The 23,749-nt window shown below is 42.1% G+C and overlaps 1 protein-coding gene across 1 annotated transcript in view; it reads left to right on the plus strand.

Annotated features, from left to right (window-relative positions):
- Positions 1–506: 506 nt before the first annotated feature.
- Positions 507–23,749, plus strand: part of LOC147708575 (uncharacterized) — a 110,107-nt gene continuing 86,864 nt past the window's right edge. The window contains exon 1 of the mRNA XM_086927252.1: positions 507–626. The gene's annotated coding sequence lies outside the window, so the exon portion shown is untranslated. The remainder of the gene's footprint in view (positions 627–23,749) is intronic.

Raw genomic sequence — 23,749 nt, forward strand, 5'->3', positions numbered from 1 at the left:
AAGGTTATTAGAATTCGGAAGGATGATTGTGGGTGTCCACTCCTTGGGAAAGGGTCGGGGGGGGGGCCCCTATGCAGCCTAGGATTCTAGATTTTTCACTCTTTACTATAAAAATTCCATATAATGTCATTCAGGGTACTACAAAACTGCCACGTATTACCCAGTTGCGTAGCTAGACCTACTGCCACTGGGGGCGGACCCTAAATTTGCCGTCCAGTACAGGAAAGAGCGGGGGTGGCACCGCCAGACAACTTGCTTTTGGGGGGAGGGACAGCCAGATAACTTGTTCTCGGGCGAGGGGATGGTGGTAGTCGACAGACACGACCTGCGCCTCCGCCGCCCCCAAAAACAGTTTCACCCCTTAGCTACGCCACTGGTTTTACCATATGGAACAGATGGATATGTTCAAGTGCTGCTAGTACACTATTACACCCATTAGTTAGCAATAGTTAACTATTATCTCAAGAGGACAACAGAGTTCAAAGTCAAGGATTATTCACACATGGGCACTGGGGAGCCTTGCACAACATGGTGAGAAACCAGCACCTGGCCTCACACCTGATATAAATACAGCAAACTGCAAACACCAGGCCCCCATCTAGGACCTCGACGTACTTGTGATTAAGGTAGGTGTGAAAGTATTGTTTAATAGAGCAGACAGCTTATTTCTTTGTGATGTAATTTAGGGAAAAGAAAGAGCATGCCCGAGAAACAAGGATTGGCAGAGACAATAGGTGAGCTTTTAAGGTTCCAACATATGTAAACACAGGCATTCACAAATGATGTTTAAGTGCTTTGCATGCATAAGTGTTGTTTGTCACGTTACAGCCTGCCCTACTGGCTTTGTCAGTGGTAGAAAAACAATAGCACATTTTTACCGAGATACTATTAGAAGATAATTGAATGCAGGAAATGGTTTGATGAATGACTGTACTTCTCAGATGCAAAATAGTCCCTATACATTTCAATGAAAGCACCTTCTCGAAAGAGGAATGCTTCACCAAAGAGTCAAACAGAAGAGGTGGGACATCTGGGTGTAGCCGACACCCACTCTAGGTATATTTTAAACAATCTGTAACAAAATGTCTTGCAGGAGGCTACACGACCTAAAAAACCTTCCCACGTCTGTTACAATGTATTTTTGTGGCTGATTTGCTCGCAGAAAATATTTACAACTGGATTTGAACAGTTACCTAATAACTTGGTTCACCATTTTTCTTCAATACTTGGGTTCAGTTCCTTGCAGACATCTTTGTGGTGAATCAAGTGGCCATTTGACCCGTATTAAAAACTCTTCATAATAGAACATGGCTTCCGCTTTGTGTTTTCTAAATGCCACTGTTAGATCTGTCTTCACAATTGATCTGCTCGCCCCTCAAATTGGTTGACAGTGGTTCAAACGCTTATTGCTCACTTCGGTGTGCTTCTAGTTGATGATCTTAACCTCCAAACCTGCCACAGCCACATTGCTCTTTTATCTGTCTGTGATCGATAAACTGACTTTTATGTAAAATGAGATTGTTAACCTATGGGTTTTGGTGTGTGACAAACTTTTTAATGTATTTATTTGAAACCCAAGGGCGTTTTTTGGTGGGGGCGCACCTATGGACGGCAAATGGTCTCTTTAAAATTGCCATATGTATTATTGTCTGTCTTATTTATAATGTATACCAGGTAGTTGTGATGTGATTTGTGCTTTGATGGTTTTAAATTTTAACCGAATAAAGATACTTTTGACTTTGACTTTGATAAACTGACTCCCAAGAAAGGGGCAGTCGTGACACCTGTTCTATATAGCACATACAAACGATCAAACGGTGGAATTAGTGAAAACATGTTTCTGATTACGCCCTTTGGTTTGCCCTTAAAAGGTGTCAGACAATGGAACCTTCTATAGATCAATAATGCACACTGTTGCTAAGTTTAAATTTGGATGCTTGAACCGACTCCCAACATACGGGTGGACGGAGATCCACCGGCAGTCAGGGCGGGTGGTACCGCAGTTTCTAAACCCTCATACCTCTTTCACCTCCACATACTGTGGCTAGTATTCCGTTCCACTGCCCCTCATCCAAAAACCTAATCAAGTTCTTATAATTTTCTATCCTTTTCATCCCACACATAAAGTGCTCACACCCTGCAACCTTCATTACCTTTGGCTATCCTAATCATATCAACTTATTAAATAACGCAACCCTTCCCGCCACCTGCCAACATGGGAGTCACAGGTATGACATTGGGATGGTTCACCTTTTACCTCTTCACAGCTCCATTTACATCTCCTGGTGCTCCACCCTGTGACTGTTCACTAAAACCGAATGTTGTTCCAAAGATTCAGTCTTAGACAGAGGTGGCCAGTGGGCTTTACAATTATGGGATGCACAAAGGCACCCAAATTTTTTCTGAACAAGCAACCTTACATCCCCTAAAGGTTTACATTTAGGATTCTCCCTGGAGTTATATTGAATAAAATCGAAGTCATTTGTGCACCATCATTTGCAAATTAATTGCCAAATAAGACATTTTTCCACAAGGTGTCAATAATCTGGGGACAACATTTGTGGTATCATTCTAACACTTTTTAAGATGTACGTAACATCTTTTTCACTTCTATATTCCCCCTCCTTTCATTTCTTCATCCTACCCCTCGAAAAAGATTCTCATTCAAATGTTATGACATAAAAACTGTTAGGGAGATGCTGGGTGTGAAAACTGAAAAACTGCATAGATCGCTTAAACTCAGGCAATAGCCAGCAGAGGTTATCCTCCAATTAGACAGACTCAGAGATTGGAGCTACCGCTCCGCGTCTTAGTACATAGATTTTCTACAGCGGTTCATACTGAGAGTTAGCCTGCCACTCATTGGCTCCATATATCTTAAATTCACGGAAATTAGACACAGTGGACCCTATTCACAAAGGTAAATTTACAGATGTAGGTTTACTCTCGTGAACATCTACTCCTGCTCGTAGGTGAAAGTCTACATTTTCACCATTTTCGAGTATAGATTTGCACCTAAGTGCAGACTTACAGTATACCCTAAACCAGTTATACTCAAAGTATGGCCCTGGGGGCCACTTGCATCCCTCTTGACCTTTACATTTGGCCCCCTGGTAAATAGCAGTACGAGCTGCTGTTTAGTTGCTAAACAGTGATATTTGGAATTTTTTTAAATAAACAGGCAAACATTTATTAACCTGCAAATAAATACTTGGCCATTTATTTAAATTTTTTTGAGCCCTCCTTACACAATCTGTGACCCACCCAAAAATCCCTACCACCACCTTGATGGCATCAATGCGGCCCTCGGTCACACCACAGACCGTACTTTGCGGCCCCTGGGTAAATGTTTGCAAGTGGCCATGTCCTAAACCCAGGGGGCGGAGACATCTAAGACAGCATTTCTGAGTGTAACGTCATTAACAGCAACTTTTTACATGGAGATAAGGAACTCCGTCACCGGGGCAGAGATCTCCCTCTGTTAAACCAAGGGGAAAAATACTAACATTTATTTATTCTTAAATGTATTATCAATATTTTATTGCAAAATAAAAATGTACATTGATTTAAAATATGTATTGTTAACCTGGAGCCAATAAAAAGCTACAGTACATTTACTCATTATACTAAATGATTATTAGATAATTAAATTATATTAATGTAATTATTAAAAAAAAATGTAATCAAAATAAAAATACAATCCCACTAGCATTCTATATTGAAGTAATATTTAGTAAAAGGAATTAAAAGTTTTTTATTCATTTAAATTAATTGTACATTTTAATAAACATTTAAAAGAGTAATTACTTTATTTAAAGAAATAAATTAATTATTATTTGTTTTTATACAATATGTAATTTTTAAGTAAATCTAACTTTTTATTAACAAAAACAAATCTATATATTTCAGGGCAGATTTATCAAAACTGTCATGTACCTCAGCAAAACAAAACACCTTGCTTCACTGCATTGTGTGACAGGAAGAGGGCAGGAATGCTCCATATTTAACATTACATGGCGCATTCCTGTACTCTCCATGAGCTGGCACGCTATCTGCTACCAAGCGCAAATGATGGCCCCTTTGCACCATGAAGCAAGGGACTTTCATAGCAGGCAGGATTATTCTTGTGCAGGAAGGGACACCTTGCTGCACAATAAAAGTCCTTTGAGGCTTTTTCTTCTTTCTAAGTGTGCAGTACACGTAGAAAGAAGAAAAACAAGGAGAAATAACAATATTTCTCCATGTTACAACTTCCCTGGGAAGGTGTGGCATTTTGACGCATGTCCAGGTGTACCACCCATGATAAATCTGGGAATTCGCCAAATTCCATGGACGAATGCATGGGATCACCCACGTTCCATCCATGGAACGCCTTCCCAGGGTAGAGTACCTCAAGGCACTGGCTTGCTCTGCCTTGTATTACTCCAGATTTACCAAGCCACGCAGGGCAAAGCAAGGTGTCCTTGCGTGGCTTGGTAAATCTCCTTCTAGATTTTGCATCACCCTGCACCCCCTTGCATGTTGCAAGGGCGAAGCAAAACCTTTGAAAATCTGGCCCTTAATATAAATTATTAATATAGCCTTATAGCCCGCCGTTGCGGGCTATACTGGCTATTAAAGGCCCGCTGAATCGTTAAAGGCCCGAGCCGAAGGACTTTAACGAGACAGCGGGACTTTAATAGCCGGTATAGCCCTGCTACGAAGGGCTATAAGGCTATTAGAACATTCTGCCACTAGAGGGCAGAATGTTCTAACAAATTAAACAAAGGGTTCTCGAAGCTCGAGGGGATATAAATCCCCTCGAGCTTCGAGAAGCCTTTGTAGAACATTGGAATGTTGCTCTGTGGGCCTTTACCGGCCCGTAGAAGCAGGGAGCACTCCACTGTCTGCAATGGAGCTCCCAACATTCCAATGTTCTAAATAATATTATTTCCTGTGGGTTGGTATATTAAGTGAGTTGCACTATTTGTGAGTGGCCATGTGTGGTGCTAGACTTACTCCAAAGCTGGACTCTAGCACATTTACTACTGTTTTGTGACTTTTGAGCTGTGGTAACCTTAGAAGTGTAGTTTGTAAATTGCAGTTTGTTTGTTGACCATTAAAAGTTGCATTTCTTTATCAGGCTGGTGTGATGATCTTAGACGTTGGTATAGCTTCACCTTTTCCTAAATTCACTTTTTATAATGAGAAGTGGCGAAAATCTGCTATTATTCCATTGTTGACTGGCATGGATGTTTCTAAATTAGTAAGAGTGGGTAGAATATCTTCCCGCATAAAATATTATTTTACAGTCTCCTGCAGGAGTAGAAACTATTTTTATTAGGTCCATTTGATGTATGCCAGCTGCAAGTGTTCTAGAGCTAACAAGAACAACAGTGGTGACAGAGAACAGCCCAGGTACATACCACAGTACGGTGGATGTGAAAGGGGTACGAGGAACAACCTTATTCAAATTCTTATGCTGTAGGGGCATTATACAGTCACTACACTTTGACAATAAAGTGTGTGCCTAATCTTGTTCTGTGCAATGCGCTGAACATTGAGACCCATTCTATCCGGTCAAATGCCTTTTTGGGGTCGAGTGACAGTTCTAAAGTCTCAGTTTGAGCATTTGTTTGAGTCATAACAGATGTGAGTACACCTATGGTGCATGGAGGATCTACCTGGTAAGAGTCACAATTCAGTGTGGTGTGTAAGTGACGGGATAACTTTTTTTTATGGCTATTTACCATGATTTTAGCTAGTACCATAATATCAGCATTGAGCAAAGTGATAACTACTACAACGAAGCGGGTCTTTACCAGGTTTGGGTGACCAACACTATTAGAGCCTTATTGCATAAAGTTGTTAAATAACTCTAAGTTTCTGCTTCCTTGTACACTTCACTTCATATAGTATTTCTAACTTACCTTCTTTAGGCCGTCTATAGAGTTCGCAAGGGAAGCCATCTTTGCCTGATGCTATTTCACCTTCCGTTATTTTATCCTCCAACATTTCTCTTCCCTCTTGTGTCAATTTAAGGAGTTTAATTTCTTGAAAGAAGAACTCTTCCACCTGTATGACATTCTCAGATAAATAGAGGCACTTATTTGACAAAATTATTGGATTTTCTTTTGAGAGGATTATCCACCTAATAGTATATGGCTAGTATTGCTACTGTTGCTTCACTTTTTCTAAGTTGAGCTGCTAGAAGGTACATATTTGTCTTCCTCGTCTCCCTAATGACAAGCTTTAAGTGTATGGAGCCCTTTTCTTTCGTATATACCATCAACTTAGCAGTGTACTGAACGTGGCAGAGGGCACTAGTTATGGGGTGTATTGTGCATTGCACACCGTAACTGGTGCATATTAGGGCTTTTTGTGTTCTGCCATCCCCACACGTTCTAAATCCTGACTTTGTTTTTCTCTAGACAGGCATTTTGAACATGTAATGTCTATCGGCATGGATGATATATGACTCCTATACCTTGTAACCCTCGATATCTTCTGTAACATTCCTATATGTTGAGTTACTCTTCTGTGAATCATTACTTCATTGTAATATATGGGTGATGCAAAACGCTCCGAACCTATACACAGGGATGAGTAGCACTAAAAGAAAGAAATGAAAGAATGTAAAGTAAATTAGTAAATTATACATGGTTATTAGTGTAATTACTCATACAGACAGATACATCTGACATTCTTATAGCACACATATGTCTTTCACAGGGGGTTGGATAAGTAAAAAAACTTGCCTTTAAATCACAGTTGGTATCTTAGACACTTGTGAAGTGACAATAAGCTAAGTGTCTTTGCTTCCTTTCATGGCATTGTAACATCGGCATCAAGATAATAGCTCAATACCCCAGCCTGGATGAACAATATGAGGGTTGATTGCCCTTTAATTGAAACATTTTTGTTGGGCCCAGCTCGAGGTGAAATTAGGAAACCTCCATCCCCCCCTGCAGGTTGTTGTTCTGACCGCAAGGCAGACAGAGTACAGGAGCCCATGACTTTGTCCCAGTACTGGTAAATTAGACCAGAACATGTTGAGCAAATTTAACTAGGCCAAGCCCAGATGACAGCTTTAGTTCAATAAAAGTTGCCTTATCTGGGATCATTTCAACGCTTTCTATTTTAATGGGAATAACAGTCACGAAAAGTAAATTTTTCAGAGTGAAAGAGCGTGAGCCACTTTGTTTCCTGAAAGTGTTTTCTACCGCTGGCACTCAATAGTCCATTAATGCATCTCATTAACAATCTGCCTTCTCATCACTGTACAAGGCCTAGCATGACATTGGACCTGCAGAGCACACATTCCAGGATCTGCTGGTAACACACAAACCAATGGTTGACAGCTTTGCATTTGTCAGGAAACCATGGTCCTAGTTCATCAGTCAGCACCAGGCCCCTCACTCTTACATGGCCTACTGCTGCTCCAGGAGGAGGGACTTGCATGTTGACCAATGGGCTATGTTTTAGGGCTCGACATGACAGGAGGAAGATGACTGACAAGTGATCAGCTGCATGAACACCCTGAAAGAGACAGTTCATTGTTTGCGGATGGCCGCGAATAGAATTCATTGGTGAGAAGCCCCTCAGCAGCCGGAGGCCAGGCTCAGCAGGAAAGGGCACAGCAGCCAAAGCACAGGCTGGTCTGAGCAGCGAGAGTGCACATGATTCATCAGAAACATCTTTTGAATGGGAAGGAAGGGTATAGGTGACATATTGATATGATATGATATCTAAGGCAGGGTAAGAAAGGACTTTTATAAATAGTATACATAAGACGTGTAAAATAATGATGGGATTTGGCATGCACAGAAGGGTGACAAGATTCACCAATATAGTCAATTTGGTGCTCACTGGCATAGTGTACCAGGCCAGGGGTTGCCTTCAAAAGAAAGTTCGAGAGAATACGGAGTCCATAGAAGAGCGCTGACAAAGTTGACTCTTAATGGGTGGCATAAGTGGAAGCCCTGGGAGGGGAATGCACCTGGGAGCTTTAATAAGGTGCGGGTGGTGTTGTTTAGTCACACATTTCCGTAGGTAGAGAAATGTGGTCAATGGTTAGAGCGGCAGACCTTGATGCAGAGGTCTAGCCTGGGACCAGGGTTCAATTCCCCACCTCGGCGGGTCTTGGGCTCAAAATTCCACGGACCTGATAATTCTCGCCTCGGTGCCTATTCCAATCATGGAGTGCAACTCTGGGCAATAGCTTGCTTAATCTCCACAACGGCCCCCACAACGCTAAAGGATGCCTGGCCTCCACCTTGGGGGTGCCCAGGAGTGGGCGCCTCACAGGGAAAGCCAGGATGGGTTCCACAGCAGTATTCGTACAAGTATCAATTTATTTTACAATTTAGGTCTGATGGTTAACTCCAAGGGTTATGGAACGGTGGGCCTGCTATTAATTCACCTGTACTCAAAGTGGTATACCTCACATTGGTGGCTGCTGCACTACCTGGTTGAGTGAAATCAATTTAGAAGGTTTTAAAGAAAAAATCCCTCTGCTGCCAGTTTTTAATAGCTTTTTTGCCCTTATGCCTTAACTGATGAAGTGTAGTCAGCTCTACTTTCCTGCTTTTGTGTCTGTTTTTTATATTTTAGATTGCGTAGACTTTTGTTTGTTTGATGAGAATGAACAGCGCAGTCCTTTACCACAAAAATATTTTTGCTTTTAGAAAGCGAGAAAATCTTTTTCATTTTCGCTTTTCAGAATCATTTTTCCGAAAAGTGGATCAGTGTGCTATGCTTCACCTATGTGCTATGCTGCATATTACACCGCAACGGAATTCCTATTTTTTATAGAGGCAACATTTGTGATTCAGTTTGCCACTGTATGCCGAATCTCACTGTTATTATTATCAGAACTACAGTTTGTTTAATCTAATGGTGCTACATCATTATCTAACCAGATGGCAGCTAGAATTGAATGATGTTGAAATATTTTTTTAAATAAGTCCTCTACGATTTTGATTGGATGCCTGCCTGTTAAGCTAGGTATAGTAAGGTGGGAAATTCTTAAGCAAACAGACTTGTTTGAAAGGGAACTAGGACTGAATGGTAGTGAACGCAATCTTGTTGTGTAAATAATTTAGACTGAGACAAAGATGCAATTAACACATGCAAGATTGGCAAAGAGCGCATGAGGTTTTAGTACATATTTTGCTGTAGAAGACAAAAACAGGTCTTCTGTAGGGTTGACAGTAACTGAGATATGTGAAAACGACTGGTGCAGGAGCAGACATTTGAAATGGAGACATGGTAAATTTGCTCCGCTGGAAAACTGGAGATATTGCTGAATTTTCACATGGTCAGATCTTTGTGGAAGGGTGAGCAGGCAGCAGGGTTGCTTGAAGGAACCTTCTGTGCCACCATTCCTACACTCTCCCTCAACAGGAATGTATGAGAACCATACAGAAAGATGATTGGGCCTCTCAATGCTTTACACTCAAGGGCTTATTCTTCAAAGGAAATGGAAAGAACAGCTCCAACTGTAAAGAGACTTCTTCAAAAAGTCATCTAGCATTCTTCAACTACCTTAATCCTAAAAAAAACCCAGATATGATAGGGTCTTTTACCATGACATGGCTACTATTGAAGCTCCTCTGCTTCACCCCAGGCATGTGGGCCGTTGATTGCGATAATACACAGAAGACACAAACCTACTTTGTATCCAGCTCAATGGACGAGGTGGGCACCTTCCCTTTCTAGTCTCTACTGGCTATTTGAAGTTCTTTTACAGAGGTTGCACACAATATGCTGAACATTATTCATCATGAGTGTGAAAAAAGCTGTATCCCACCAACCATTAGATGGGCATCAATCCATCTGCCCGCTAGATCAATAGGAAACATCACTTCTGTTGACGTAGAAGTGGGGCCTGCTTGATTAACTTCTATCGTAGTGGAAATTCCTTCAGGTAACCATGCAAACACTAGTGTTTGTCGATAAGCTGTGGAAATACCATCTTATTGATCTCCAACCATTACCTTATGATTAACCACTTAATTGCTGATGTCAATAGTAGGGAATCAGAGGTTTAAAGTGGATAGAGAAGAAAGAAACCTGCACTTTCCTTTACAGTGTCTGCAAACTGTGGGAAGCTCAAATGCTCTCTCAAATTTTTCAATTCGTTATCCACCCCTGAACATTGACATATTTCACCAAAGACTCTTCCTCGGCTGTCTCTATGGAAGACAAACTGCAAAGCATCAGAAGCTGGAAAAGGCTGGATACAGTCTGGATTTCTGAGATATGGACTAAACTATATTCTTTGCAATCCCCGTGGCATATTTTGTAGTCCAATCTAGAATGGCCACTGAAGATACCTGAGAGATACAGTTTGGCAATTAAGGTTATGGCTCAACAGACTTATGATGCCTGGGCTAAAAATAATGCTCTGCCAATGCTATTCTCCATAGCTAAAATCTATATACATAATGAAATGATAAGAAATAGACTAGTCACTTTCTGCATGCACATTGCAACAGCAGTGTTATAGTAATTGACAACATCTTTTACATTGAAAGAGGCACACATACTCTTTTCGGAGGTGTTTATTGGCACCTTGCTTTCACCAATATAGCCCAGTAGGCGGCCCAGGCTTTTCTGGCAATGACAGCAATGAAACACATTCCTCACTGCAGATGCACACCAATTAATTATTTCCCCAACCCAGATTCACACAAGTGAACATATTCCCCATCCCAGATTCACACCAATCAATTACATTCCCCACCCCAGACCCACACCAATGAAACACATTCCCCACTCCAGATTCACGCTAATTAATTACATTCCCCACTCCAGATTCATACCAATGAAACACATTCCTCACTGCAAATGCACACCAATTAATTACATTCCCCACCCCAGATTCACAAAAATGAACATATTCCCCACCCCAGATTCACACCAATTAATTACATTCCCCACCCCAGACTCACACCAATGAAACACATTCCCCACCCCAGATTCACACCAATTAATTACATTCCCCACCCCAGATTCACACTAATGAACATATTCTCCACCCCAGATTCACACAAATGAACATATTCCTCACCCCAGATTCACACCAATTAATTACATTCCCCACCCCCAGATTCACACAAATGAACATATTCCTCACCCCAGATTCACACCAATTAATTACATTCCCCACCCCAGACTCATACCAATGAAACATTCCCCACCCCAGATTCACCCCAATTAATTACATACCCCAACCCAGATTCACATCAATGATATATCCGTTGACTTTACAATAGTGGAAACTGAAATCAAGTTTGAAAACCTAATATTTAAACAAGAGTAATGGAAAAAGAATGTGAGAGAGTTTGCTGTTTTAAGTTACAGCGTTTTTGACTAATGGCACAGTTTCCAAGAATCAATTCTGAGTTAAATGCTAGGACTAGCTATACAAAACTATTGCGCACATCTGACAATTTACTCATGTAGATAGTGTATTCCCTACCCCACCTTTATGTAAAATGAACTGCTGTTTGTTTCAAATCAAGATGTGCAAACTCTTCTCCAATACATGTGTGCTGTTATTCTGTTGTTCCTGTGTTTTCTACATGTATTTTCTTTCTTTCTCCTCCTATTCAGATTCTTTCTGGACTCTGTTTTTCTTTATTTCTCTGGGTTCAAAATTAATGTTATCTCCGCCCAGCTTACACAATCTTTCAACTTTCTTTTCCATCCTCGATGCCACGTGATTAGTGCTAATTCCAAGTTTCCAACAAACAACTGTTCCAAAACTTTCATGAACATGTTCACTTCTCTGGCGTTTCGAAATGGGTGGTTGCAATAATTCAATAGAAATTGGGTACAAGGTAGCTAATGATTAGTTTTATATTCGTGTTATCTGTCATGACATGCAAAGGTAGAAAAGTCGCCGACCTAATTTTGGGGCAAGACTTGAACACATTTAGACGTTTACAGTCAGTCAATTCCGTCTTTTGCCACCTTTCAAATTAGATGTAAATGCAAACTGAAATATTCAGACACCATGAAATATCCTGTGAGCTTGCTGTGTTCATAACAGAAACTAGTTCGGGGAGAAAAGTAATGCATTTTATTTGTTTAAGTAATTTTATTTAGATTGGGGAGGAGTCAAGATGGCGGGCTGACACCGCCGAGTGGAGGCTGCTGCATGGAGCTGCTCTGCCTAAAGATTGCTACAACCGATGAAACAAATACTTTACACCTAAGGTGGCTGATTTGGAAAAGCCACTAAAGCAAGAACAGCAAGAACGGAGAAGAGAAAACATAGCGAGCGCGCTGATCCGCACAGTAAATGACAGCAGGCATTAACGTTTGCTAAAGATCAAAAAAAATAAAATAAAACATCACCGTAAAAACTTGCAGTTTGCAGACTCGGATTGCAGACTCAGTTTTTGGCTTTGAGCCGCTATCCTGCTTTCCTTTGGTTGTGTGCTCGACAACCGGTTCCAACAGAATCAATGATACGGGTCCTTCGCCTACACTGCAGCGGGAGTCTGCTACACTCCTGGAGATACGCGGCGGCCAGCCTCACTCGCACGCCAGCGGGATAGTCGGTTGGGCGTCTTCATTACATGTGGGCGCTCACCTGACCCTACGCCCAATCACACAGACGCTGAGAACGCCGAGGTGTTGGAGACCAGAGGAGACGGAGGCAACGAAAGGGCTGATGTCCTCGAGGCAGACGAGGTCTACACGGAGCCGGAAGACTTGTCAGACAGGGAGACAAGCAAACACAGGTACGATGGCGGCAGCGGTAGCAGTGTTAGCGGCAGCAGTGGCGTCAGGCACTAACAATGAGGCTCAGCAGGAGCACGCTACAAAATTAAATTTAGAAACTAACAATATTAACAGTGGGAAAATCAAACTCAATAATACAAAGACTGATGATACAAGTGCTGCAAACCTGCGTTTTGATACGAAATGTGCTCAAGCTATTAAGGGAGGAGGGTGTATTGAACCCATACCAGGATCTGAGTTAACAGCCGAGGCAAAATCAAAAGGGAAAATGAACGATAAAGACGAAGATTTTAATGTGAACGCAAATACTACTCTATCAGTTAAGAATGTAACCCTGGCGGAAAAGACTATTGGGAGAGTAGTAGTGGACAAAGCTGAGATAAAGAATGGTAGGAAAGGCTCGGATAAGCTGCCTAGCGCCAATGGGAATACAGGTACAGATACAAATAAACTAGCTCTGGAAACTCAGATGGAGACTAGAGAGGATACACTGCGTGAAAGCAAAAGGGTTGTTGAGAGAACTGAAGAAACAGAGGAATTACAAACTATGGTACAAAACCAAAAGGCGGATATTAATGAACTTAATACTAATACCCAATTACATACTGACAAAAGTAAAATGAAGGAGAAAAAAAGTGGAGATGGCCTACTTCAAGAATCTATGGGCATATCAGATGAAGATTCTAATTTAGAATACGAGGAATTAACAGAAGAAGAGGGGATAGACGAAACACCCAAAGCTTTATCTAATAAGTAATTTTATTTAATTCTGTAATCAACATGGATGATGAGGTGTGAAAAGGGGCGTAGCTGGGGTTGGGCAGGGGCAGAAACCGGGTAAGAAATCATGAAGTTCCCATCATATCATTCCATTGGAACTGACTTGAGTTGGTGAGACGGTAAGGTTACGGGTGAGGAATGTGATGCCAAAAAGTTGAAATGAGTGTGTGTGTGTGTTTGTGTGTCTGTGTGTTTAGAGTGGCTCTCCTTAGGATTCAGAACTTCTGTGGAGTGATTGTACAGGAACTGTGATTGCATTCGCAGGGACCATTTTTTGTTTATATTGTAGATGATAAACCCTGATCTCCACCCAATAAAAGTGAACACCAAGTCAAATTATGTAGAGCTATTATTAATCAGAGGAGATTGTCAGGGACTCCTATTCAAGGTATTTTTTTTGTAGAGAGTTGGCCAGTCTACTCAATTAAAACCAATAAAAACCTATAAAAGCTGAGTAGACACACTGACCTATAGTGATCACACATTTTTCAATTACTAATTGGCGAATGGCAAAATTATCTAAAGAAGAACAATTTGACTTGAACTCCACTTGTTCTATTGGTTTTATCGCATTGTCAGTTATCCAACTGGGAAGATGCTCCAAAATACTCCTCAAAACAACTTTTCCTACCTAGTCTAATAGGGCTATTTGTCTGTAATTGTTTGGGAGACTAAGAGAATCCGGACAATGATGCTACCAGTCCAGAATGAAGGAGAGATTCTGATGTATAACAAATATATTAAAAAAGCAGCTAAAAAGAGATAGCCCATAAGGTTGCCTCTACTTTTATTACTGTCATTGGAATTTTATCTGGACCAATAGCACATGAGGATCTAGCTTTGAGGATAAATGATTTAATCTGCTCTTAGTGAGGAGACAATATTCAGTCACAACTTCAGAGGGCTTGCATTAAGACAGAGAGATAATATTAAAATCCAAAGGATCAGAGGTATAAAGTTGTAACAAATATTTAATCTATTCTTACAGAATCTTTTTGTTTTTTTCGTAATTGCTGCCCCATGCAATTCCACCCAGTTTCAATTGGCACAAAGCTATTTGGTCAACATGCATTGTCTAGCTGTCCTCCTTTTCAGGAGGTTAAAACCTGCTATCTGGGATGCACCTATTAATTTCCCTAAAAAAAAGTGAAAGTGAGATGCTCTGTTTTTCTTCTATGCGCAATGTCTGTATGTTAGTTATCTGTGTGAGTCTACACGAGATCGTATTTTCTTGATCTCTTTTGCTGTCCGAATTCTGAATAATTCTGAACGCGTTTTCCATCTCACTTGAGGGTCCTGGAATTAAGAAGACCACAAGGAATACATGCCAGTTTCCTTGAGAGAATATTTCGAAAGAGTGATAAGAGCCATGAGGTCCTGAAGAGAGTTCCTGCTTTTAGGAATTCGAAACGCGTCGACCGCTTCTTTCTGTTAGGCCAATCAAACAAAGTCATCATCTTTAACAAAAAGAGAAAATGCTTCATGTAGTGTTGTATTTTTGGATGGCCTACTGTTAAAAGTCGCAAACCTATTGATTATAGTTCTTTAAATTCATTGAAGCGAATAATGTATAGTGTACATTAACCGCTGGTACCGCAAGGTTTATTTTTCTAGTGATTGTAAATATGGTGCGTGTAAGAATGTGTGAATGAGTAGAAACACTAGTATCTATGGTGTGTCACTTGTGTGTTAGAGGAAGAGAATGTTGTTTCAAATTTGTGAAGTCACGGATATGAATGAGGTCCTTCTGAATGTGTAAAGGTTGCTACAGGGAGTTTTTGTAATGTCTGTTTTGAAGAATTTCGTAGAGGTATTATTGAATTGAAATTATTCGATGTGTATTGAAAAATAAATTGATATATTCAAACATAAAAAGTGGTTCAAAAGGGTCAGTTTCATTCTGTCTCATTTTGTCCCAAATTTGCGGAACAAACAGCAGTATTGACAATGGTAGTTGTTTTTTGTTATATTGGAGTGGCCTTACTGCAGAATAGCCAAACCCTCTCATTGTGAACTCAAGTATAGAAAGGATGCACAAATACAAAGTTTATTGCTGATTAATGAATTTTTGGGGGGTTCATGATGAGTGCATATATTTTATTGATTCATCCTTATCGCATTTATGACAATGATTCATGCCAAAGTAATATAGTTATTACATCATGACTGCTGAAACTCACCACATATATTTGGGTGACCCCTCTAGGGTCACCAGTAATTACACAATGTCATCCATGGTATGTTCCATCTGCCAATGTATACATTTAAAAACGATTGTATAGTATTTAGTAGTGTGTGCGTAATAACTGTCTGTCTCCTTTGTCTAAAAAAAAAGTACTGACTGAACAATCATTCATTGAGTGTTATTGTTGTGTGCTCGTGATTGGTGATTAATAGCCCACACCACCTCCGTCGAGGAGGCATTGGACTGCTTTGGACTGCTCCGCTTCGCTACCCTGTGAAAGTCAAACGCTGCAATAGGGTGTTTGGATCCCACTGAAGTTAAATGTGGACCTATTACTTTTGATGTCAACACAACTAATAACCCAATTTCCAGCAGACAGTCATAATCTAAGACATGACTTTCAACTTACGCTAGGTGAGATCTCCCCCTTGGAGGACAATCCTAGCTCTCAACCTGAGTCACAACTGGTGGAACTGGCCTCTCTCGGTCCAGTCACTAAGGAGGAAGTCTTGTCGGTGCTGAGATCTATGAAGAGCGGCTCCCCGAAAGACCCAGCACCTATTAAATATCTTAAACAGGTGTCATCTACTATCGTTGGCCCTGCGACTGACTTGATAAACCTGTCTCTCGCCCATGGGGTGGTCCCCCCCAGTTGGAAAGGGGCGGTGGTTAAGGCCCTTTTGAAAAAGCCTAACCTCGATCCCGCCGATCTCGCCAACTTTCGGCCTATCTCTTTGTTGCCGGGTATCAGTAAGGTGGCTGAGAAGCTGGTGAATAGCCGCCTTTCCAACTTCTTGGAAGCCAATTCCCTCCTGGGCGACTCCCAAACGGGTTTTCGCCCCGGTCAGGGGACCGACACCGCTCTGCTGGCGGTCGTGGAGAATGCGAGGAGCATGCTGGATTCGGGGGGATCAGTGGCAGTGATCCTCCTGGACCTCAGCGCTGCTTTTGACACCGTGGACCATCAGGTGCTTCTCCAACGGCTGTCGGGGGTGGGGGTCACGGGTTCGCCTCCTTCCTGGAAGGTCGTACATTTGAGGTGTGGGAAGGCCAGGAAAAATCATCTTCTACCCCTCTCCAGTGCGGTGTGCCACAGGGCTCTTCATTGAGCCCTACCTTATTCAACGTTTACATGGCCCCCCTGGAGAATGTGGTACGACCGCTGGGTATCAAAATCATCAGTTACGCTGATGATACTCAGCTGGTGGTAGGCCTTTCCCAGTCGGCGTACCATCCCGACCGGCTGCACACGTGTCTTGAAAAGATCTACACGTGGATGTGCAGCTCAGCCCTAAAGTTAAATGGCTCCAAAACGGAACTGATGCTGCTGGGGAACTCCTCTCCATCTTTGCCCCCCAGCAGCTGGCCAGACTGTTTGGGACAGATGCCCCCCCCCAAGCAGGAGATCAAGAGCTTGGGGGTATGGCTGGAGCAGGACCTATCATTTAAAACCCATGCCAAAAAGACTGCTGGCGTGTGCTTTGGCCTGCTCCGCTCAGCCCAGAAGATTCTGCCCCTGCTCCCAGTGGCCACTCGTAGGCTTCTCATCCAGGGACTTATCATCTCGCGGCTGGATTTCAGCAATGCGCTATTCCTGGGCGCACCCGAATCTACCCTGAATAGACTGCAGCAAGTGCAGAACGCGGCTGCCAGGCTTTTGACGGGTCTCCCTAGGCGTCAATCTGCCCGCCCGGCGTTGAGGGCACTGCACTGGCTCCCTGTGAGGGACAGGGTGAAATTCAAGTCACTCTGCATCGCCCACAAAGTTCTGCACGGGGTGGGTCCACCTATTCTGGAGGAGATGGTCCAGCCCTATAAGGCCTCTCGCTCCCTTCGCTCTGACCACCAACATCTCCTTCAGGTTGGCAGGGTGAAAAAGGCAAGAACTGGTGGCAGAAGGTTTTCAATAAATGTGGCCTCCTTGTGGAACTCACTGCCCTTACAACTGCGCTCCGAAGCCAGTCTTCTTAGGTTCCGTAAACTTTTAAAAACTTTTTTGTTCTCTGTTTAATCTTTGCATTCTTTTAGTAGTGTTATTTTCTGATAAGCGCGGGGATGCCTATTGGTAACCAGGCGCTATACAAAACTCAGAATAATAATAATGTGACATATGGCCCAGGTCAGACTTATGGATAAGCTTGCCAGCTAGCCAACCCCATTGTGACAAATCTTCCTTTTCAGGTGAGATATAGGGCACTTTATTTTATTTTAAGATAGAAACAGATCTTCCACCTACCACTAACAATACTATTGTTGCTTTTGCACTTTTTAGCAGATCTGCTTGAAACATTTTATAATCAATTTTCCAAATCTTGATGTGAGTCAAAACGTGAACATGTCTTTCGTAGTAGAAAAAAGAACATCAATACCTCTGCTAAGAAAGTCATCCCCAAATTACTTTCGAGTGAAAAGTCACTTTACATTGTTTACAGTGATAGAATTTTGGTATGAAAACGTTGCGAGCATCAATGCTTCTCACCAATTTAGCGCATTAATTTCAGACAGATAATTTAATAAATAGAAATTATTCAAAAGACAGTGTTTTGTCATAGAGAATAATAAAGTTTAATATAGAAGGAATTTTGCTTAATTTTCTTCTCTGAATGAAGAAGGGTGTTTTAATGGCTCAGATGGAATGAGGGCAGAACAAAGATTAAAGCTTTTACATAAGGGTTAAGGTCACAGCCTGGCTTCAATATAGTGTCCTCAGTATTTGTAGGAGTCAGTCCATCATCTGTAAGGTACTCATCGGTATCCTGTTGACTTGCAACATTAATACGCTCATTACCCATGATGGGATTTTCAAATGGTTGAAGTAAAATGATGAGTCACTGACTGGCTCTATTAATTGAGAAGTAATATTATCCAGCAATAGAGCAAATTACATTTTTCTTACTCGTTTTTATTGCTCCTACACTGTACATGAAACCTGAAGTTCCTTTCCCAGTCTTGCATTCAGCTCACAAAATTGATGCAGATTCAAGCTGGGTGTACTACTGAACAAATGCCTAGCTATTTTTTGACACTCTTAGGGTGACATGTGTGATGGATTGGACAATAAACCATTAGAAGCCATATCAATGTAGGGAGAGTAATTTCTGATCATAACAACTACTACAGCTGATGATGAAATAAAGTTTTTGTCCTTAGTTTTCTGTACAGGACTAATTTCACTGGACTCCTTGCAACCTAATATTAATACTTTGTCTCAGCAACAATACTCTGTTTTTCTACCATTACTGATGGATTTACTGGTGAAATTATTGAGCACTTTTCCTCAAGTTTTAAGAAATAGGCTGAAATAGATGTGGAACCCTTTAGGTCACCCAAGTTGAAGGATTTGTTGCACATACAATGGAATTTTGTTTTTTCCCCATAATCATTATTTCCTTGCCATCATTTTCCATAAGAGGTATCGAGGGCAACACATACTCCGTCCTAACACGATCAGATCTTGAGGCTCCAGATAGTGCTGAAAAATTCCTTAGATACTCCCTAGAGAAGTATCTTAAGAAGTGGGGGAAATATCAAAAGGCTGTTTAATGCTAAGGGGATTAGCTGCTCTATTGATGTCTCTACAATTGTCCCTTATTTTAAGCCACAAGTCACACCAGGAATCGCCTTCATGCAACCCTGTTCATTAGCAGCAAGGCCTCCCGTCTCCTTTCTGCAACGTCCCACCATGCTGAGCCACACAGCACCCACCAAGAACATTAATTACAGAATGGGGCTCATCACCAAGGGGTAGTCCGGGAGATATGGGTGGTATGACACTATGCCAAATATTAAGGTTGCAGGGCACAAACACTACTGTTTGCTTCCACCATATGGGGAACACACTGGCATAAATTGTTCTATTGGTCATAGATTCTAGAACAAGGGTGAGTAAGGTACCAGAGACATTTCGTCCGGTATGACTGATAAATGGCAATGGCAAAAGTAGCAAAGTCAGAGTTTATTCCACATACATCTATGTGTCTTTCAACAGGATACAAAGCTTAATATATGAAATAAAGCATGGGCAGAAGATGACATTTATAGTGTCTATTAGGCATGTGGAATTAGGAAACCAAGAGGGTCCAGCGGGTTGTAAGCGGAGACTAGTTGTAACTCCTTACGACTGATTGCGTTTCTAGTTATAATAGTGCAGCAATGTAAAAATATAGTGTAACAATGTGGGCAAGATACTCATCTATGACACTATATGCTTCTTTTAGTACACAAAAATTAAAAAGGGTGGGACGGAGGATCAGTGGTAACCTAGACTGAACAACCTTGGCAAACAGCTAGAGAGGTTACGGTGGTTAGATTTCTAGCAAAGTCTGTTTGCCATTCACCACCTTCCTTCTGTTCTTTCCACTTCCTACAGCTACTTAGACCCTACAATGCCTCTCTCACTGCTCTTGATGCCATAAAGATTCACTTGTTTTGGGGAACTTTTCAAAGTCCTCCTATTTTTGGTTACATCACTCGGTGGCATCAGCGGTATCAGCAGCTTTCACAGTGGCCTCAATCACCACAACACAGCAGATCTTCCTAACTGCTCTCCCCCTAAGAATAGTCAAGTTGTCCACTGGGTCTTTCAGGGGGCACTGGGCCAAGTCTGTAAGGCTGGCACATCTTTACCTCCCTGTGGCATTAGCTAACTGTTTACCACATGCCACTTCCACTCTCTGCAACTCCAACAATGAAGATGATGTCTCCATTGTACTGTGACAGCATGTCCCTTGGACATATATAATCCTTGGAACACCTTACCAGAAAGGGATGGGGCAAAATATTTTGTAAATCTAATATTAATTAGAAAGAATTCACTTGTGCCTCTTTGCGACCTGTTGCAAACATTGGAAGGGCTGCCTGCATGGGACTGCAGAACTCCATTCAAGTATTTGCATTTGCATGATGCCTACTTTTTACATTGCAGCTCCCATCACTAACAGGAACCTGGTCTGGAATAGAAATAAAATAGACATTCCTGGAAGACATTGGGGAGCATGCAGAGGTCTCCTCTGGAATAGGTTATGCTCCGCTGAGTGCCAAATCCCACATTTGCAAAGTGAATGCTATCCCTGGTTGACAACTTCCACTGCACTAGCCGTATACCAAGTGTTGATATTGATAAAAACAATGCCAATGCTTATAATGGTACACTCACATACACACACAAAATCACATCACTATTATCAAATTCACCTGTCATGAACACTCCATCAACACCGACTCAGAAATACGTGATCAAGCAGGCTCTGCAACCTCGGACCATTGTAAGTAACAAGTCACAGATGGTGTGACACGTAGCCTGCAGCCAAATGCGCGAACGGGAAATTCAGGTCCATCCCACAGATAAGCGCAGAGACACCACAATCATCCAGGGAAATTGGCCCCTATAAAGCACACATGGGCAGAAGGGACCCACTCATTCCCCAAAACACCATAAAGGCAGATACCACAAGGAGTTAGAAACACAAAGCTAATCAGGACATAGCACACATAGTGCACACAGTTATCACGTGCCCTTCATGCCGGACATCTGGACATATTACCCACTGGCCCAAATTGTGACCACGCAAGGTCGAGGTCCACCTGGATTTGTTATGAGGGACCTTTTATTTACAACTCCACAGACAAGGCCTGCATTTTTTTACCAACAAGGGTCGCCGGACGTACTTTTAACACACCCAAAACTGTATAAAAATTGCCTGGATTGTTTGTACTTTGAAACTATCCTCAGACCTGTTTCTGTGAGCTGTACTCCTGACCCAAGTGTTTAATTAAACCAACTGTTCATGATTTGCCAAATGCCTCTTGACCGTTGTTTTTTAAAGTAAAAAATTCGAGCAATATTTTGGCGTGCCAGCCAGGAGAGATTGCTACCTTGAGCTCAACTGCAGCCGAAGGAAAGTGCCCCACCCCGGACAGATTCACATCTGTGCATCAAGGGAGGTGAGCAGACGCTGCAATTGATTGGAAGTTTTGCTAAATCTGTGAGGCCGAGGTCTGTACGGAAGCCGCCGTCTGAGGGTAAGAGACCACATCTGATCCTTAGTCCCCAGCATTTGGCTTATGGTAAACTAGAAAGAAGCACAAAAATTCAACTTGAGTGCCCTGCCACAGACATGTTACCTATTTTCTGTGCCTGAACTAAGTTCTCACAAGGCGGCCTCAGAGGTCACCATTTTTCGATAGACAGCACGCTATGAAGGGTGAATTGGTTGTTGCTTTGACCAATGGGTGTGACACAGATGGTACGCTTGTCCCTGGGTGTGATACAGGGTTGAGGCCTCACTGCTTGGACCACTTGGCATGATACATATTGTAGACGTGTGCACTGGGTGTGATGTAGTGCAGACACCACAATCTTATTTTTTTGTCTAAAAGGCTTTTCTCAGCACTACCAGTCTCTTAAACGCCATTGGTATCTGAAAGAAGTGTGAGATGTTGCTAGCTTGGACCTCTTGGCATTACACAGATGATACTCTAAGCCTCTGGGTGTGAAACGGGGTGCAATTAGGACATCAGGGAAAGATTTGGATTTGGGAGATCTTGTGTAGCTTCTGTTTGGACAAGAGGGTCCTGTGTTTCTTCAAGTTATTCCTTTTCTCTGTGAAAAAATTGCTGTTATTTTGTCCCAGAGCCCATATTGACAGACTATCGGGCTCACTTAGTCCCATGTACAACACTGTGCTTCCCCTGGTCACAGGATAGCATGCACTAGGAGTGGGCTAAGGTATTTTTCACAGTTTTTTTCTTATTGTAGTTTTTAAATTGGTGCAAGGTGTTTGATGTTGTAATGATTTGATAATGTGGTGCTGATAATTTAATGCAGCTGTATTTTGTCAGAATATTTTTTTGTTGTTGATATCTCAATTTGCTATAGGAAGATGTTGCTATTTCCAATATCGTTATTTCATATTACAGTAAAGTCTGCTATTCGCTGCCAATTTCATGATTCTTTGACAATCACAATTTCGTCCAGGTTGTGACCCTTCATATGCATTGCTATTTTGTGTTTGTGAAATGTACATATTGATGCATCTGTACATAGTGTTGAGCTCATAATAAGTACTTAGGATCACCAGTTCCCATGTATAATATTTTTCCCACGACCGGAGTAAAACTTAAAAATTCCCAAACTAAGGAGTGTCGATCCCTTAAAAAGTACCCAAATCTACAATGAAGTCTCCACTAAAACACATACAAACCAGGATCCGCACACAGGCAAAAACACTCAACAAGTATTGCCACGAATGGCACACACACACTATGGTGCAGGCATTTCCCTGGCCAGAAGACGGAACTATCAACACTAATATGATCAAGCACATGAGGACGCACATACAGACTAAATAAGCAAGACGGAAGCAGGACAGGAGCTATGCGCTATTAGAACTACGAGCCATCTTTGAGGAGGCCCAGGCCGACAATCCTATCCCACAGAAAATAAACAAAGCATCTGCACCTCCCCGCCATACGCAGGGATGGAGGTGCTCTCCCCGATGCCAGCTATCCCCACTTTAGGGTACACCAACCCACCAATTGAGGGGGCCAGAGGATCCCCTATCAAACAATGGATTGTTAGGTCTAGGCACGAGAGCCTAACATTCTGGCAGGCCCAGGCACCACCCCAGTCCAGTGCAAGGGCTCCCCAAAGCTCGACCTTCCGTCCATCACGTTCGGGCCATCAAGCCCCAGACGGGGAAAAGAATGTGCACTCCCACTGGGTCAAGTGAACACACTTGGGTAACAGGGAGATTCATAGCAGTTCTGGACAACATATGACTAGTGGGGGTTAGGAGCGCTTTCCGAGACCTCTGGGATCCAACAACAAGTTGGGAGCCAGAGGGTTTGCTTAGGTAGCTGCAGAAACAACGGCTATTGAGTATGAAGGCAAGTTCCAATAATAAAAAACACTCATAGTTCTTTATGAAGGAGGTGATTTAGGTGGGAATTAAAGGAAAGGTGTGAACTAAGGAGAGAGAGAGAGCAAGCCTGTGCCATAAAAGTTCAGTCAGAACGCAGAGTAACGCGCCCTCCTCCTGAAGAGAGCGA

The sequence above is a fragment of the Lissotriton vulgaris genome, chromosome 6 (assembly GCF_964263255.1).
Source record: "Lissotriton vulgaris chromosome 6, aLisVul1.2, whole genome shotgun sequence".
Classification (NCBI taxonomy): Eukaryota; Metazoa; Chordata; class Amphibia; order Caudata; family Salamandridae; genus Lissotriton; species Lissotriton vulgaris.